This window comes from Dipodomys merriami, unplaced genomic scaffold, assembly GCF_024711535.1.
Source record: "Dipodomys merriami isolate MVZ:Mamm:240054 unplaced genomic scaffold, mDipMer1.0.p SCAF_33, whole genome shotgun sequence".
Taxonomy (NCBI): domain Eukaryota; kingdom Metazoa; phylum Chordata; class Mammalia; order Rodentia; family Heteromyidae; genus Dipodomys; species Dipodomys merriami.
The window spans coordinates 17097914-17115012 of record NW_027204826.1 but is presented as its reverse complement, the minus strand read 5'-3'; the positions used below and the strand labels follow the sequence as shown (position 1 = coordinate 17115012).

The 17099-nt window shown below is 56.6% G+C and overlaps 1 protein-coding gene across 1 annotated transcript in view; it reads right to left on the bottom strand.

Annotated features, from left to right (window-relative positions):
- Positions 1-15381, bottom strand: part of Znf710 (zinc finger protein 710) — a 40162-nt gene extending 24781 nt beyond the window's left edge. The window contains exon 1 of the mRNA XM_070043273.1: positions 14939-15381. The gene's annotated coding sequence lies outside the window, so the exon portion shown is untranslated. The remainder of the gene's footprint in view (positions 1-14938) is intronic.
- Between the last annotated feature and the right edge of the window lie 1718 nt (positions 15382-17099).

Sequence of the window (17099 nt, the reverse complement as noted above, 5' to 3'; positions counted from 1 at the left end):
TGTAGGCCCTGAGTTCAAGCCCCAGTACTGCCATGCACACACGTGTACTAGCATATACCCCCATGTATGCGCACGTGCACGCACGCACACACACACACACACACACACACACACACACACGACGAGTAGAAATTCAAGAGGGACAGGATGCCGAGCTCCGCTCCTGCCCCAGGTAAAGCAGTGGAGAAGACACTGTGGGGAGAGCCTGGAGGACAGGATGGGGACTGGGGAGGGAGGAGGCTGCGGACCCACAGGGAGGCAGTGGTCAGCTCTCCCTGCAGCCCTGCCCCCAGCCTGCATGTCCACAGCGCCTGCCACGCTCGCACGTGTCCTCCCAGCTGAAGGACCTCGCCAGCAGCCTTAGACCCCCAAGGAGTAGAGACTACGCACAGCACAGGTCTCAGGTAGAGGCTCCCAGGGGGGCATCCTGGCCAGAGCCTTTGAGCTGGCTCCTACCAGGCTGTGGCTATCTGGCGTTCCCAGATCCCAGGTGTAAGCCAGCAAGGCACAGGGAGGGGAGTGTGTAACAGCTGGCAGTCAGGGCAGGTCCAGGCTGGAGGTGACCGGCACAGCTCCAGCAGGGACCTGGGCCTTGGTGACAAAGGCTCAGAGCCACCACCTGGAGTCCTGAGGAAGGCCGGCCCATATCCCATTATACCCAGCAGCTCAGGGCAGCCATCCTGCACCTGATCCAGTCTCCCGCCCCCAAACCGTGGTATCTGTGCCCAGTCCCCCAGCTGCCGGCCCACGGGTCGGGACACACACCTGCCCGACCGGTCAGACTTGCTGCAGAGTGCCTACAATCATCTGTACAGTCAGCTGGGACATGGCAGAAATACAATATAAAGTTACACCTGCTGAGGGGTGTCTGACTCACTGGCAAGGACAAAGGGAACAACGTGGGGGGTGAGGGGCACCCTGTGCTCAGGACCTCCCCGGAGACCCAGTGAAGACACCGGCAGGCTAGTGCTGAAACTATGCAAACGGAACTTGAACTTATTCAAATGCAGGCGCCATTCTAGAAGGCAGCTGGCTGGCAAAGCCCTCACCACACAGATCCACACCCAGCACCCAGGCCTTTCTGGGCTGAAAGACTGAGGAAACAAAATGGAATAAAAGGCAGGAAGCTTGTTGGGTCAGGAAAACAGCCAGGAAAACTCATTTTGTGGAGGACAATTGGGGAACTCTGAGTAGTCCAGCCTGTGGGTGGGGCTGTGTACACAGGTAATTGGCTGCAGTAACGATTGGTTGAGTTGAGCCCCGCCCTCAGCCCCAGAGGTTGGCCTAGCACATCAGCCTCCTGAAACATACCAGGCTGAGGTATTTAGGGGTCAAGCACCTCGCTTTCAAACTGATACCCCACAACCACCTGTCTGTGACAAATGGCCACAAGGGGCAGGCCAACGGCTCTTCACTTTTCTGTCAAGTTTGGCAATCTCAAAACAAAAACATCATACAGTCTGAGCGGAACACCGGTGGCTCACGCCTGTCATCTGCAGATGGAGATTTGAAGCCGACCCAGGCAGGAAAGTCCATGAGATTCTAATCTCCGATGAACCAGCAAAAAGCTGGAAGCAGAGCTGTAGCTCAAGTGGTGGAGCCACAAGGACAACCACCCAGGCCTTGACCGAGTTCAAGCCCTTAGATTGCACAAAATACTATCCGCTGGAGTAGATAGAAAAGGCCACAGACAGGGACCGGCCCGTCCTTCCCCGCCCTGCGGGCGGTGGGGAAGTCACTGGGTGGCACAGCTCTGGCCGGCTGCCCGCCCCCCCAAGCTGCCAGTGTCTTCTCCCCGGGACCATATCCATGTTACCACTCTATGTGTGGACTCATTGTGGCTCCTGAGTTGGGGTGCTGACTCCGGGGGCTCCCTCCTGGTTAAAAACTGTTGGCTCACGGCCACTGCAGTGGTCCAGCTCAGCCCAGCTCAGCCCTCTTCTCCTGCTGGGCAGGACGGGTGGGAGAACCAAGCTTTCTTCCCCCAGAGGTCCTGGCTGGTCCCCCTCTGAAGTCCAAGAGGCCGAGCCCCTGGTGGAGGAAGGCCCTGTGCCGGGCAGGGGCTCGGGCCTCCTTGCCCAGCCTCCTCAGTGCACACGTGGGCCTACAGCACCCCAGACACCAGGCAACGAGCATCACTCCGTCCCAAGGGGCTGCCGATGGGGACCACTTCCCCCCACTCCTGACTTCCTACTTCTGCTATTCCCTCCCCTTCCCTTCCCAGAAGGCCTCTGTGCAGAAGCCACAAGTCACCACTCTAGAAAGGCCGACCGGCCTCCAGTATGGGGGGGAGGGGGACTGTGGCTACAGACGGGGTCACGGGAAGGCCGCATCACGAGGGGCGCGAGAGCCCACGTACTCACAGGTCCAGCTTCTGCCTAACCTTTCCCACGCCCTGCCCTGGCCCTCGTGGGAGCTGCTGTCCCTGGGATGGATGGCCAGGTCGGTTCTGTCACCTCCTGGCATGTCCCCGGGGAATGGAGCAGGCGTTCTTGCCACTGCGGCCGGCGAGGCTGACAGCTGAATGTGGCGAGTGACAAACGCTCACAATGAGAGCTCACCGCCGGCGCCGGATGAGCACCGACCATCTGGACAGAGCCAGAGGGCCCGGGGGAGGGCCAGCACTCAGAAGGGAGACACTGGCCCAAACCATCCACAGTGGCCTCCTCCAGGGACCTCCCCCGTGCCAGGCCCTGGGAGAGAAGGGCTTCCCCAGATAAGAGAGATAGGAGCCATGGGGGGAAGGGGGGGCAAGGGAGGAGGGGAAGGAAGCCGCAGGGATGGGAGGAAGGGAGTGTCTGAGTTTAGATAAAGAACAAAAAAAGGAAGCAGCGGGTGGCAGTGGTTCCTGCCTGTCATGCCAGCAACTCAGGAAGCTGAAATCTGAGGATCCCAGTTCGAAGCCAGTCCCAACAGGAAAGGCTGTGTGAGACGCTCATCTCCAATGAACCATCCAAAAAGCTGCAAGTGGAGCTGTGGTGCTAGCCTTGGGCACAAAATCTCAGGGACAGCACCCGGGACCTGAGTTCAAAACTCAGGACAGGCAGCAAAAAGGGAGAAAAAAAAGAAGTGATTTGGGACCAGGAGAGGAGCTTCAGTGACTCTGGAGGTCAAGTCCCCAGGCTACCACAGAGCACCCCAACTTGTGACCACACAGAACACCGCAAGCAGCCACACTGATGGCTGGGCCGACTTGGGGGTGTAGGGCTGTGTCCTCATCCTGAAATCCTTACTCATCTTCAAACCTGGCTGACAATGTGATGGCCAGTCCTGCATGACCCTGGCTGACCTTGCCGAGAACATCCTCACTGGCTGGGCGGAAGGCGCCAGGCTGACCACGTGTGGCCACCACGTGTGCCACTCATGTGGGTCCCTAAGCGGTGGGCTCAGCCACACTGGGCATTAGGACAGTCAGGGCTTTGCTTGCAGCTGAAGAAAAAGCCTGGCCAGATTTGGCTGAGATGCTGGGAGAACACGAAACGGTCCAGATTGGGAATGTTAGGTTGTCTGTCCCCAGCTACTCAGGAGGCTGAGATTTGGAGGACTGGACTCTTATCTCCAATAAACTAATCAGAAAAAGCAGGAAGTGGCTCTGTGGCTCAGGCGGCAGGACCAGCCAAAGACAAAACAACCAGAAGAGATGGGACATCACTGCCCTGGGAGCCCAGCCCTTGCGGCCGGCTGCCTGCAAGGGCAGTAGAGCAACCATGGTGAGTCTGTCCACATGGGGCGCCTACGGTCTCCTCCGCCCCAGCTCAGCGTGGCGCGTGTGACATCAACACCACACAGGCCCCCATGCCACACACCCGGACGCCATGGCCTGGCCCAGCGCCCCACCCCCCAGTGCTCACCTCCTCTGCCAGGTCTGCCTGTCCTGCTGCTCGGGCGTGACGATGCCCAAGAGGGACCCCGCATCCCAGCCCCGCCCGCGCCTCCCGACACAGCCAACGGCCGGCCACTCAGATGACCGAAGCTCTCTGGTCCAACTGGGGGATGATTTGGCAGGGACTCCAAAGTCCCGCCAGGTGCCAGCTGTGCAAATGAAACCAACACACCTGCAGGCAAAACCCAAGGCGGTGGGAACCTGGGCACCCTGCCCAGAAACGGAACAAAGCGGGGCTGCAAAGGCCTGCAAAAGGGTGCAGGGACCCCAGGTAGGCAGGAAGCGGGGGACTCAAGAGCCAGCGGGAGGCTGGGGAAGGTAGAGAGGAGCTTCAGCCAACGGGCCGTCCCGGCTCTGCTGGCTGCTAGAGAGGAACAGAGCTAATCAGCAGGAAACTGATGGCCGCCACCAGCAAGGCGTGTGCGTGGGCACGCACGCATGCACACGCACGCATGCGCACAGAAGCACCTGGCCATCTCCTGCAACCCACTTTTCTGCTAGATCTTCAGATCTCAGCCTCCTGAGTAGCTCGATTTACAGATTTACCATTTTTCTATTTCTAACACTCTTCTGTCTCTGCTTCAGCACAATGATCACCACAGTGGCATTATCACGTTTCGGGCGTACCAGCGATGCCGCCAGTGTTTATTAGTTATTTATAACACTGATACTTTATCATGCTGAGAACATACCCTTCGATTCCCTTTACAGCATATTGATTAGGGAGAAATGGCTGTTCAATTTAATCAATTTCTCCCCTTACATATATTGTAGTAGTTTTACTTCTTTAACTCACTAGCACAGCACAGTTACTAATTAAGTTCTCCTGATATTGACCTTTCTTCCTTTTTCTCAGAACATGGGGTTGGGATGGGTAGCTTGTGTGTAAAATATTTCTGGAGGGCTGGGAAGGTGGCTCAGTGGTAGAGTGTTTGTTTCACATGCATGAGGCCCTGGGTTCAATTCCTCAGCACCACATAAGCAGAAAAAGCTGGAAGTGGCGCTGTGGCTCAAGTGGTAGAGCGCTCGCCTTGAGCTGAAGAGCTGAGGGAAAGTGCCCAGGCCTAGCATTCAGGCCCCACAACCGACCAAAAATATGTGTGTATGTGTATGTGTATTTCTGGATTGTGTAACAGGGTCTTCTCTTCACTATGCTCAGGCCTATCCGTGTGACTGACTTTTAGAATGAACTGGAGAGCTCTCCATTTCTGGCTAAAGCCAAGGAACAGTGTGCTGCTGAGGGTCTTACCAAATTTGAAATTAACTAGCCATGACACTTGGGGTACACAACTTCTGGGCTAGGGGAAGCAGCACTTGAATAAGAAATCACTAAACCCTCCCCAAGGAGGTACACATGCAGCTGCAGAAAAGCTCCCATGTAATTGAGATTCTCAAATTTCAGCTACTGTTGTGTTTTTTTTTAAATTACTATTATGAAGGTGATAGACACAGGGGTCACAATTACATAAGTCAGATAAAGAGTACTGGGGTTTGAACTCAAGGCCTGGGGGTGGTCCCTGAGCTCTTCTGCTTAAGGGTAGCTCTCTGCCACTTTGAGCCACAGGGCCACTTAATTGGAGATAAGAGTCTCAAGGACTTTCCTGCCTCGGCTGGCTTTGAGTTGAGATCCTCTGATCTCAGCCTCCAGAGTAACTAGGATTAAAGATGTGAGGCACCAATGCCCAGCTAAGAGTACATTTCTTCTGGAGCAATGTCTCACCTTCCCTCATTCTCTCCGCATCAATTTTCTATCTTCAAAATCTCTTCCAGATCTGTCCCCTTTCCCATTCTTGTTATTGTGTTTCCTTTATCCATTTTATTGCTCAAATCATTTGCCAGAGGTTAGTGGACTTGTCTGTTTAGAAACATAATCTTCGGGGCTGGGAAGGTGGCTCAGTCAGTGGTAGAGCGCTTGCCTTGCATGCATGAGGCCCTGGGTTTAATTCCTCAGCACCACATAAAGAAAAAAGTTGGAAGTGGCGCTGTGGTAGAGCGCTAGCCTTGAGTTGAAGAGCTGAGGGACAGCGCCCAGGCCCAGAGTTCAGGCCCCATGACCAGACCCCCCCCCCCCCCACCAAAAAAAGAAACAATCTTCGCTTGGATGTATCTGCTAATTTCACTGGAACGCTGTTTTCATTTCTGCCTTTACTTTTTTTTCTTCTTTTCCTTTAGGGCTGTTTGTATTTTTCGCTAAGATCTCAGGCTGAATGTCCTGTTTATTCTTTTTCTTCTCTCCTTTTTAATACTGAAAGCATTTAAGGGGAAGAGAAGGGTGCCAGCTGTTTCCCATAGGTTTGGTGACATGGTGTTGTGGCTTTCAACATTTCTCTAAATATATGTCACTCTATTCTTTATTTCCTCTTCAGCCCAATAACAGTTTAGGAGAGTGCTTTACATTTAGTCAGAGGCTGGTTTGTAGCTGGAGTTTAAGTGTGCCATAGTTGTATATACCTGTCCTGGGGCTTGCGTTCAGAGCACAGTCCGGTCTCTTAGCTTTTCCATACAAGGCCACAGCTCCACTTCTGGCTTGTTGGTGGTTAGTCAGAAATAAGGAAGAGTGCCGGGCGCTGGTGGCTCACGCCTGTAATCCTAGCTACTCAGGAGGCTGAGATCTGAGGATTGCGGTTCAAAGCCAGCCCGGGCAGGAAAGACCGTGAGACTCCTATCTCCAATAAACCACCAGAAAACCGGAAGTGGCGCTGTAGCTCAAGTGGTAGAGCGCTCGCCTTGAGCTGAAGAGCTGAGGGACAGCGCCCAGGCCAGAGTTCAAGCCCCACGACCGACAAAAAAAAAAAAAAAAGAAAGAAGGAAAAGTCTCCCAGATTTCCTGACCAAGCTGGCTTCAAACTGTTATCCTCAGCTCTCAGCCTCCTGTGTACTGGGATTACAGGTGTGAGCCACTGGCACCTGGCTTTTTAAATAAATGTCCAATCATTTGGCTAGGTGGAGCAATCAAAGGGCCCACGCTGGCAGGTGTCCATCCTGGGAGAATGGAGGTCCTGCAGGTGGCTATTGGGAGCTGAGAAGGTTTTGGAAAGCCTATGTGCGCTCACAACACAAAGCGTTTTCAGACGTTTACTTGCCATAATATTCTAGGAAGAGAGAGAAAAACGACAGGATGCAGGGTTCCATGTGCTTGTAACGATCCAGAAACAGCCTGATCCGTCCATGCAGAAGACAGAGGAATTCATGAGAGGACCTGGCCTGGTCACCGCCAGTTGGGGATTATGAGGATCAATTCTTGCTCTAACATTTATCGGTATTTACCAAATGTCCCTATGCAACCATCAGCCTGGCTAAGGACAATCCTGCTTTCAATGTTGATTTGCCTACAGCCGGGAAACCAACCTGCTCTGTGGCTCAACCAGGGCTCCAGGTAGGCTCCCCGGGGTCAGGGAGTGGAGGAAGCCACGAGAAGGACTGGAGGTGCACAGATTCACACCCAGACGATGCTAACACAACCAGCTGCACCCGAGACACACCAGGAAGCCTGCCCTGTGGCCATCCACCCAGAGGGGACAAGCGAAGGAGAAGGAGACGGAGATGGAGACAGAGGGAAGGAGAGATGCTATGGGAGGGGGGGTGAGGGAGTCCGGCTGTTATCACAGTACATACACAACCTGTGCTTTTGCTCTTGTCCCTGCCCTGTGTCCTATATCCTGGCCAGAGAGGCAAACGTCCACTCGGCTACCAACGCACCAGGAGGCAGCGACCAGCAGAGTCTCCGGGTCACCCAACTACACAGGCGAGCCATCCCACTCAGCACACACAACATCGTTAACTGTGGACTCCCCCCAACCCCCAGCCCATGCTGGTGGCTCACACCTATAATCCCTGCTACTCAGAAAGCTGAGATCTGTGGATCTCAGTTCAAAGCCAGCCTAAATACCAAAGTCCATGAGATCCTTATCTTCAATGAACCACCAAAAGCCAGAAAGTGGTGCTGTGACTTAAGTGGTAGAGCGTTAACCTTGAGCACAAAGCTTCAGGGACAACCACCAGGCCCTGACACACACACACACACACACACACACACACACACACACACACACACACACACACACACACACACACACACACACACACACACACGTGACCCCCCTACCTTCTCCAAATCTTAACCTGCCACCTCAGCAGAATGACAAGTTCCACGTGGACACAGTGGGCTCTGGGGTGGGCTGTCAAGAACAGGAGGAGGGAAGAGGCCGGGTGGGAGGAAGGGCAGGACACGGCCCCCCACCAGACACCTAATGAGGAGAAGGGATGGAGGGAGCTGGTTGGCATTGCTGACATGTTAGGAGAGGGTAAATGAAAATGTCCCCAAGGCCCACCCAGGGGAGACCGCCCCTCCCCCACCCGGGCCCGTCTCTCCCGCGTGGCACAAGTCCTCGCCTGCTTCCTGGAAACCCAGCTGTCGGCCCTTCAGGAACTGGGCCTTTGTGTTTTTGTTTTCTGAAACCCACCCGGGCAGCAGCTGGCACGCTGGTTCTCTTAAGAGGAGGCACTTGGGGCCTCCTGGAGGCCGTGGCCTGGCTGCGTTGGGCCTGCGTGGACAGAAGGGCACAGGGGTGGTGACACGAGGACCGGTCCCTTCTGAGAGCAAAGCAGCTGGGAAGAGAAGGCCCTCAGAGGCCCCGGATGGCGGCAGAGGGGGAAGAATGGGAAAGGAGGAAGCTGGCAGAAGAAACAGGAAGGCTCAAGTTAGCCTAAGCAATGTGACTTCCTTAGTAACTTCCCCCTCACTCCTGGGCCTGAGGAACTGGACTGACCAGAGCCCACGGTGTCTCCAGGGCTAGGGGGTTGGGCTGCTCGGGAAATCTTCAGCCTGGGGGTGGGGGTACCAGCTGCTGGTGGTCTCCACTCGGGGGCAGGATGTTTGTTCTCCAGTTTCCTCCCGGAAAACACCCCGGCTCGTTTCCTGACAGATGACTATCTCCATGCCAGCACTCCTAGCATGGGGTCCTTGAGGTTTTTCTGGGAAGACCTAAGCCCTGGCCCTATCTGGGGTCCCAGAGGACCAGACAGACCCTAGCCCGAGCTACCGCCACAAGCAGAAGGGCAGGACAGGGAAGTTCTTCCCCAGCCCAGCCTGGCTGACATCTCCGCACCTCTCACAGCTCTGTCCTCAAATCTAACATGGAGTGGCCCAGGGTAGCTCAAGCCTGTCACCCTGGTTTCTCAGAAAGGCTGAGATCTGAGGATCATAGTTCAAAAGCCAGCCTGGGCAGGAAAGCCTGTGAAACCATCTCCAATTAACCAGAAAAAGAAGCCAGGAGCGGAGCTATGGCTCAAAGTGGTAGAGCACTAGCCTTGAGACAAAAAAAAAAAAAAAAAGCTCACAGACAGTGCCCAGGTCCTGAGTTCAAGCCCCAGGACCAGCACCAAAACCAAAGACAAGACACCTAAGAGCATTTATAAGGCCCCAGGAAGTGGTTTCTGGAAAAGGGAGGATTAGAACACAGCCAAGACCCTAGTGGCTGCCAGCCATGGTAACTAAACCCGCTCTACTCCACACGACGCCCCCTCAGGACCAGCTCTCGGGGTGACCTTCCTGAGTGACCACAGGAACAATGGAGGGACGGCGGTCAGAGGGCAAGGCAAGCTCACCTTTGACCTTGCTTGAGGACAACACCTGGGGAAACAGAGGCAAGGGCATCCCTCAGGCCAGGGCCTCCACCCCCCCCCCCAAGTGAAAAAAAGCAGGAGGGGCAGTTTCCAGGCTGAGACTTTATCATCCCACGCGTGACAGGACGTGAACTGTTTTACAACCAGGGGGGAAAAGCCCCCACAACCAGAGAAGGGGCAAGCCCCCTTCCCTTGAGCTCCGCAGAGGAAACTGAAGAAGTCTGCTTGAGTTACCAAGCTGGCCTTTAGGAGGGGCAGAAGACAAGCCAGGAGCGGAGCTTAAGAGGATTCACTGCCCATGGCTCGGAGCCTGGGCCTGGGCCTGGGCCTGGGGGAGGGATGGGTGTCCCAGAGCTGGGGAGGAACATTCCAGCGGCTGGTGGTTAATTATTCAAGCATCAGAAGATCCTGAAGCAGCCAGGCAGGCGGCTGAATGTCTCCAGTCCTACTTAGGACCAAAAGCTAAAAAGCCTTGCTAGGCGCTGGTGGCTCACATCTGTCATCCTGACCACTCAAGAGGCTGAGATCTGAGGATGGCGGTTCAAAGCCAGCCCGGACAGGAAAAGTCCCTAAGGCCCTTATCTTCAATTCATTAGTAAAAAGTCAAAAGTGGAGCAGTGGGTCAAGTGGTAGAGCGCTAGCCTTAAGTGAAAAATCTAAAGGACAGCATCTAGGCCTTGAGTTCACGCCCTAGGACGGGTACCAAAAACAAAAAGCCAAATGGAACCAACAACAGCCAAAAGCCTTAAAAAAAAAAATACCAAAATGTACACATTCGGGAAACATTTATTGAGTACCTCCTATGCAATCATACATTCGAGTAACTGGGTGCAAACTCACACGCGGCTGACACTGTGATGTTCTAGAAAACAAATACAACACTGCACATGGGGACATGTTCTGTTTCTTAAGGACATAACTCTCCCCCCCACACACACACTGAAAGCTGTACCCTATAAGTTACAGTCTTGTATTATACATGGCCAGCACCTTTAGCTTTGTCCCCTACCCTGGATTTTTTTTCTTCAGCAAAGATCAAGCCAGAAGCGGTCAATACTCAACTTTGAAAGCAGTGCAGATGTTTGTATTAAACAAATTAAATAATAATTATAATGACCACTTCCCTCTCCCTTTATTTCAAAAGAGATGCCAACTGCTGGGCGCTGGTGGCTCACGCCTGTAATCCTAGCTACTCAGGAGGCTGAGATCTGAGGATCACGGTTCAAAGCCAGCCCGGGCAGGAGAGACCGTGAGACTCCTATCTCCAATAAACCACCAGAAAACCGGAAGTGGCGCTGTAGCTCAAGTGGTAGAGCGCTCGCCTTGAGCTGAAGAGCTGAGGGACAGCGCCCAGGCCCAGAGTTCAAGCCCCACGACCAACAAAAAAAAAAAAAAAAAAAAAAGAGATGCCAACTCACTGCTCGCTGCATAGAAAAATATTTTTTTAAGTTATTCTCGAGCCAGGCTCTGGTGGCTCCCACCTGTCATCCTAGCTACTCAGGAGGCTAAAATCTGAGGGTCCTGGTTCAAAGCCAGCCCGAGTAGGAAACTCCATGAGATCCTTATCTCCAATGAACCACCAGAAAACCAGAAGTGGCACTCTGGCTCAAAGTGGTGGAGTGCTAAATTTGAGTACAAGAGCTCAGCAACAGGGCTGGGAAGGTGGCTCTGGTAGAGCGCTTGTCTTACATGTACAAGGCCCTGGGCTCGATTCCTCAGCACCACATAAGCAGAAAAAGCTGGAAGTGGCGCTGTGGCTTAAGTGGTAGAGCTCTAGCCTTGAGCTGAAGAGCTGAGGGACAGCGCCCAGGCCCAGAGTTCAGGCCCCATGACCGCCCCCCCCCCCAAATATTCTTAAAGCTGGCTGCTAGAGATCATGTTTGTCATACTAGCTATTCAGGTGGCTGAGATCTGAGGACTGAGGTTCAAAGCCAGCCCAGGCATAAAGTCCCTGAAAATCCTATTTCCAATTAAGCAGAAAAGCTGACCATGAAGCTGTGGTTCAAGTGGTATAGTGCCCAGCAAAAAAGCAAAAGGATAGCACCCAGGCCATGAGTTCAAGCCCATTACCAACACACTCAACACACACACACACTCTCTCTCTCTCTCTCTCTCTCTCTCTCAAGACCTTGGCATCCTAGCAGAAGGCTCCTCCCCCAGGGTGCTGTGTTAGCGCTCTGCCTTCAGGAAGGTGTCCCTTCCCCCTCCCTAATTATTGGCTCCTATGCCTCTGAACTTCTTCCTTTGACGCATTTATAACAACTGTAATTAAAAGAGTATTTATGTAGTTATTAGTTTAATGTCTGCCTGGAAGCGAGACTTCATACTCCAGAAGGGGGGACCCCATGGCCGTGGTTACAGCATACAGCCGCAAAAGGCCGGTCCGCAAAAGGCCGGTCCGCGTGCCGGCGAGAAGAAGCTCAGGTCCTGCAGGACAGCACTGAGCAGCCTGGAGGAAAGTGGCATTGCTCAGCTTTACAATCCCCACCAGAATCAAAGCAGAGGGTGGGCTCAGCCCGTGCAAAGGGCCCTGGATGTCACCCCAGCCCTACCCGGTTTCCCCAGGAGACACCTCTAGCCACCTGACCAGCCTCCCTCCACTGCAAGGACTATGGCTTTCCTCTCGCTTCTGCTACCCTTCCAGAAGAACCCAAAGCGTCAATGCCTGATCCCTTGGCACAGCATTCGGGAGAGGCCAAGTCTGAAGTCTCCTGGGTTCAGGTACCAGCTCTGTGCCCCTTGGACAGATGACTTAACTCCTCTGTGCTCTCTTTCCAGGCTGTCAAACAAGAAGGGCGTGGAGGACCAGGGAGCTGGTATATGCACTTACATCCAGCATTTACCATAACCCAGGCCTGGGATCTAAAATTCTATCATTCTCCCCAGATCTGAGTCCAATTCCAACCTGCTCTATTGTTTGTTGGAACCTCCACCCTCTCTCCATCCTCTCTTCCCAGCCCCCTCCCGACTCACCTGTCTAGAGCTTGTTTGAAACAATGAATCACCGAACAACTCTGCGGCAGCCATCAATCATCTGCCTGTCCCTGTCTCTGCGCGTCTTTTCTGGGCTCCTCACGAGAGGAAAAGCTCGCTTCTAATGTCCAGTACATCCACTCTACAAGTATTTATGGAGACCCCACCGAGGGCTAGACCAAGAGAGCTTAGCCATGGACAGAGCCAAACAAACACAAGACACAGGCAAGACCTCCACACTCCCCAAAACGAACGTTCTAGTACATCGAATCCACAGATGCACATCTGTGTGGAGCTCTAGTCCTTCCTTAGGTCCGTATTTTTTCTTCTCTGTCCAATCCTAAATAAACCACATACAAGTACCAAGTGTGGGGGGCGGGGCTGGGAAGGTGGCTCAGTGGTAGAGTGCTTGCCTCGCATGCACGAGGCCCTGGATTCAATTCCTCCTCGGCACCACATAAGCAGAGAAAGCCCGAAGCAGTGCTGTGGCTCAAGTGGTAGAGCGTTCACTTTGAGAGGAAGAGCTGAAGGACAGCGACCAGGCCTGAGGAGTTCAGGCCTCTCGACCACCACCACCACCAACAACAAAAAGTATCAAGTATGAAGTAGTGGAGATCCAAAAAACAAAAGGGAGTAAGGGTAATTTAGGACCAGAGGCATGGCTTGATGGTAGGGCACCAGCCCAGCAGAGTCAAGGTCCTGAGTTCAATCCCTAGTACCACCGAAAATAAAACAAGATGGTAATTTAGGACATCCTGATGACTAAACTTCCACCCTGCTGAACTGCTGGACTTTGAAGTCAGTATTAAAAATAGCCAGTTCCCTTAATAATCCCAGTGCCTGTCAAACCTCCCAGAGCAGTGCGTAGAAAATAAGACAGTGTACACCGGCTCCTACAGAGGAGCCCAAACCTCCTCTGAACTGAGGGCCGAGGCACCATCATCGACCAAGGCGTCTGGAGTTCAGATTCCTTAGTTCTCCAAACCGAGACCCTACTTGGCACAGCCTATGGGGAGTCAGAGGGATGTGGGGGTCACCAAGCTACAGAAAGGATCAGCACTGGTGGGAGCAGCGAACCTTCGCCTGCGTCCTCCAAGGGGCAGGGGGCTCTCTTCCTCGTGTTTATCTATATACTCCAGTCTAAACCGAGGGTAAACCAGGGCCGGGTGTGGTGGTATCTGCCTGTAATCCCAAGCCCTTGGGACACTGAAGCAGAATGGAGAGTTCAAGGCCAGCCTGGGCTTGACAGTGAGACTTTGGGGGGGGGGGTGTTATCCTTTTTCCAAGTGCAGTCTTGCCAGAAACGTCTTTGGGTCACAAAGCATAAGTTGTGCAGCATCTCTGGTAGTCCTGTGACTCTGCCTGCCTCCGACTCGACAGCCATTCTAGACCTTTCCCCACTCCTCACCTCTGAACTGAGAAGCCAGAGAGCGCGAAGCTGGAAGTGACCTAAGCGCATGACCAGTGTGTCACACACGGGGGACACACAGGGGGACACGAGGGGGCCATGAGGGACACACAGAGGGACACGGGGGGGGACACCCAGGAGGACCATGGAGGACACCGAGGGGGACCACGGGGGTGGGGGACGGACACCCAGGAGGACCATGGAGGACACGGAGGGGGACCACGGGGGGGACACCCCGGGGAACATGGGGGCCACACAGGGGGTCGCGAGGAGACAGCTGGGATGACAGGTCAGGGGCCGGGCCTGAGCCGCGTCTCCCCGGTGGCTCTGCTCCAGGCCCCGAAGGCGCGGGTTTACCAGGGTCCCCGACAGCCAAGGACGCCGCCCCCGACGGAAGGCCGGGGCTCTGCGGGAAGAAGGCCGCGGGGGGGGGGGGCGCGGCCTCCGCACGCGGGTGTCCCCGCGCCGGCCTCCCCACGCGGGTCTCCCCACGAGGGCTCCCCGCGCGCGGGCGTGAACTTTCCTCCTCAGGACGCGGGTGCGCGGGCGAGCGGAGGGCGGGGCCCCGGCCGGGGACCCCAGGGCGCGCACGCCGCCCCGCGCCCCGGGAGCCGGCGGCCGGGCCCGCGCCGTCCAGCCCGGGGGCGGCGGGGAGGGGGGGCGGCGGGGAGGGGACCGCGCCCGGGAGGAAAGTTTAGGGCCGCCGCGGGGCGAAGCCGCGGGTCCGGGGCGGGCGCGGGCCCCACGTGCGGGCGCCCCCCGCGGGCCGGGCCGCCGCCGCCGGCCTTCCGTCTCCGCTCCGCGCGTCTCCGTCCCTCGCTCGCTCGTTCCTCCCTCCCTCCCCCTCCCCCTCCGGTCCGCGCGCTCTCCCCTCCCCCCCGACGCCATCTCTCCTCGTCCCCGCTCGCCCGCTCGCTCGCGCCGGCTCCGGCGTGCGGGGACCGGGAACTACCGGACGACGACGACATGTTTGCGGCCGGCGGGGAGGCCGGCGGGGAGGCCGCGGCGCCCGCCCCGCGCCCCGGGCCCGGCCCGCGCGGGACACTCACCCCGGTCCGGGCGCGGCTCCTGCGTGGGTCCCGGCCGCCGCCGCCGCCGCCTCCTCCTCCTCCTCCTCCTCCTCGCTCTTCCTCCTTCCTCCCCGCGGCAGACCGCGCTCTTGGCCCTCCGCGCTCTCCGCCGCGCGCCCGCGCTCTTCCCTCGCGCGCGCTCTCCTCCTCTCCCTCGCTCTCTCCCTCGCTCTCCTCCTCTCCCTCGCTCTCTCCCTCGCTCTCCTCCTCTCCCTCGCTCTCCTCCTCTCCCTCGCTCTCCTCCTCTCCCTCGCTCTCCTCTCTCCCTCGCTCTCCTCCTCTCCCTCGCTCTCTCCCTCGCTCTCTCCCTCGCTCTCTCGCTCTCCCCTTCTCTCTCTCCCTCGCTCTCGCGCTCTCTCCCTTCCTCTCTCTCTCTCTCTCTCTCCTCCCTCTCTCCCTCTCTCTCTCTCCCCCGCTCTCGCCCTCCCCCCTCGCGCTCCCTCCCTCCCGGGAAGAAGGGAGCGGGGCAGGGCTGACGTGAAGAGGTGCGGGCGCCCCGCCCCCGGCGCCCGCAGCGCCGCCCTTTTATCTCTCTTTTGTTTCTCACTTCCTTCCCGGCCGCGGCCGCCCAAGTTTGCCGCGGCTGCTGCTCTCCTCCTCCTCCTCCTCCTCCTCCTCTTCCCCCTCCTCCTCCTCCTCCCCCTGCTCTTCCTCCTTCTCCTCCTCCTCCTGCTCTCCCTGCTCTCCCTCCTCCTCCTCCTCCTCTTCCTCCTCCTCCTCCTCCCCCTCCTCCTCCCCCTGCTCTTCCTCCTCCTCCTCCTCCTCCTGCTCTCCCTGCTCTCCCTCCTCCTCCTCCTCTTCCTCCTCCTCCTCCCCTTCCTCCTCCCCCTCCTCCTCCCCCTGCTCTTCCTCCTCCTCCTCCTCCTGCTCTCCCTCCTCCTCCTCCTCCTGCTCTTCCTCCTCCTCCCCCTCCTCCTGCTCTTCCTCCTCCTCCCCCTCTTCTTCCTCCTTCTCCTTCCTCCTCCTCCTGCTCTTCCTCCTCCAACTCCTGCTCTTCCTCCTCCTCCCCCTCCCCCTTCTCTCTCTAACCTCCCTCTCTGCCTCTCTTACTTTCTTCCCCTCCCCCTGTCTTTCTCTCCCTGTCTCTCTCTCTCCCTCTCTCTCCCTCTCTCCCTCTCTCTCCCTCTCTCCCTCTCTCTCTCTCTCTCCCCCTCTCTCTCCCTCCCTCTCCCTCTCTCCACCTCCCTGGCTCTCCCTCCCTCCCTCTCCCTCTTTCTCTACCACCCTCCCTCACTGTCTAGCTCTCTCTCTAGCTCTCTCTTTCTCTCCCTCTAGCTCTCCCCCCCCTGGGCAGGGGGAGCCAGCCTCTCTCCCCCCCTCCCCCTCCCCCTTCCTCTCTCTCTTCTCTGAAAGCGTTTTGTTTGCCGTGGGAGTTTCGTTTGAAAATCAAGTCACGCCTTTTTTTTCCTTCTCTCTCTCTCTCTCTCTCTCTCTCTCTCTCTCTCTCTCTCTCTCTCTCTCTCTCAGCAGAAAAGGGGAACAAAGCTGAAGCCAGGGGAGGCCTGTGGGAGCACCCCCCACCTCCGCCCCGGGCCGGTGGCTCTCGGGGCACCCAGAAAGTTCCCGGGGCAAACTTGCCCTCACTCTCACTTCCCAAGTAAGTACTGGGCACCTGCTGGGCGCCCGGGCCTGGCAGGGGGGGAAACTGAGGCCAGAGTGGGGACCCAGGGGCTTCTGCACACAGGGCAGGGCTGAGGACCGTCCTGGGGACTCCTCCCCCTCCCTCCTCTTCCTCTTCCTCCCTCCTCTTCCTCTTCCTCCCTCTTCTTCCTCTTCCCCAGCAGTGTCCAGGGCCTCGCCCCTTCTCAGTTCCACCCACTCTTCCCAGCACCCCCCATTGTCTCCCCAAAGACTCTACTCCCCCTCAGGGCCTGCTCCCCCCCCCAGCCTGGTGGCCTGAGCTCTCCCTGTGTCCCCCAGGTCCCGGCCCCCGCCCCACCCTCCCTCAGCCATTCTGCACACCATTTATTCCTGACTAGGACTGAGGAAACAGAAGCCAGGGTTTGGCTCACCACACCCCCAGTGACACCGGGAATTACCCGCTTAGCTTGGCCATGCCAAACTTGCTCCTCAAAGCAAAACACAGCTCCGATCGAGCATTCTTTCAGCAAACCCTGGCTAAGTATCCAGTGGGTCGGGG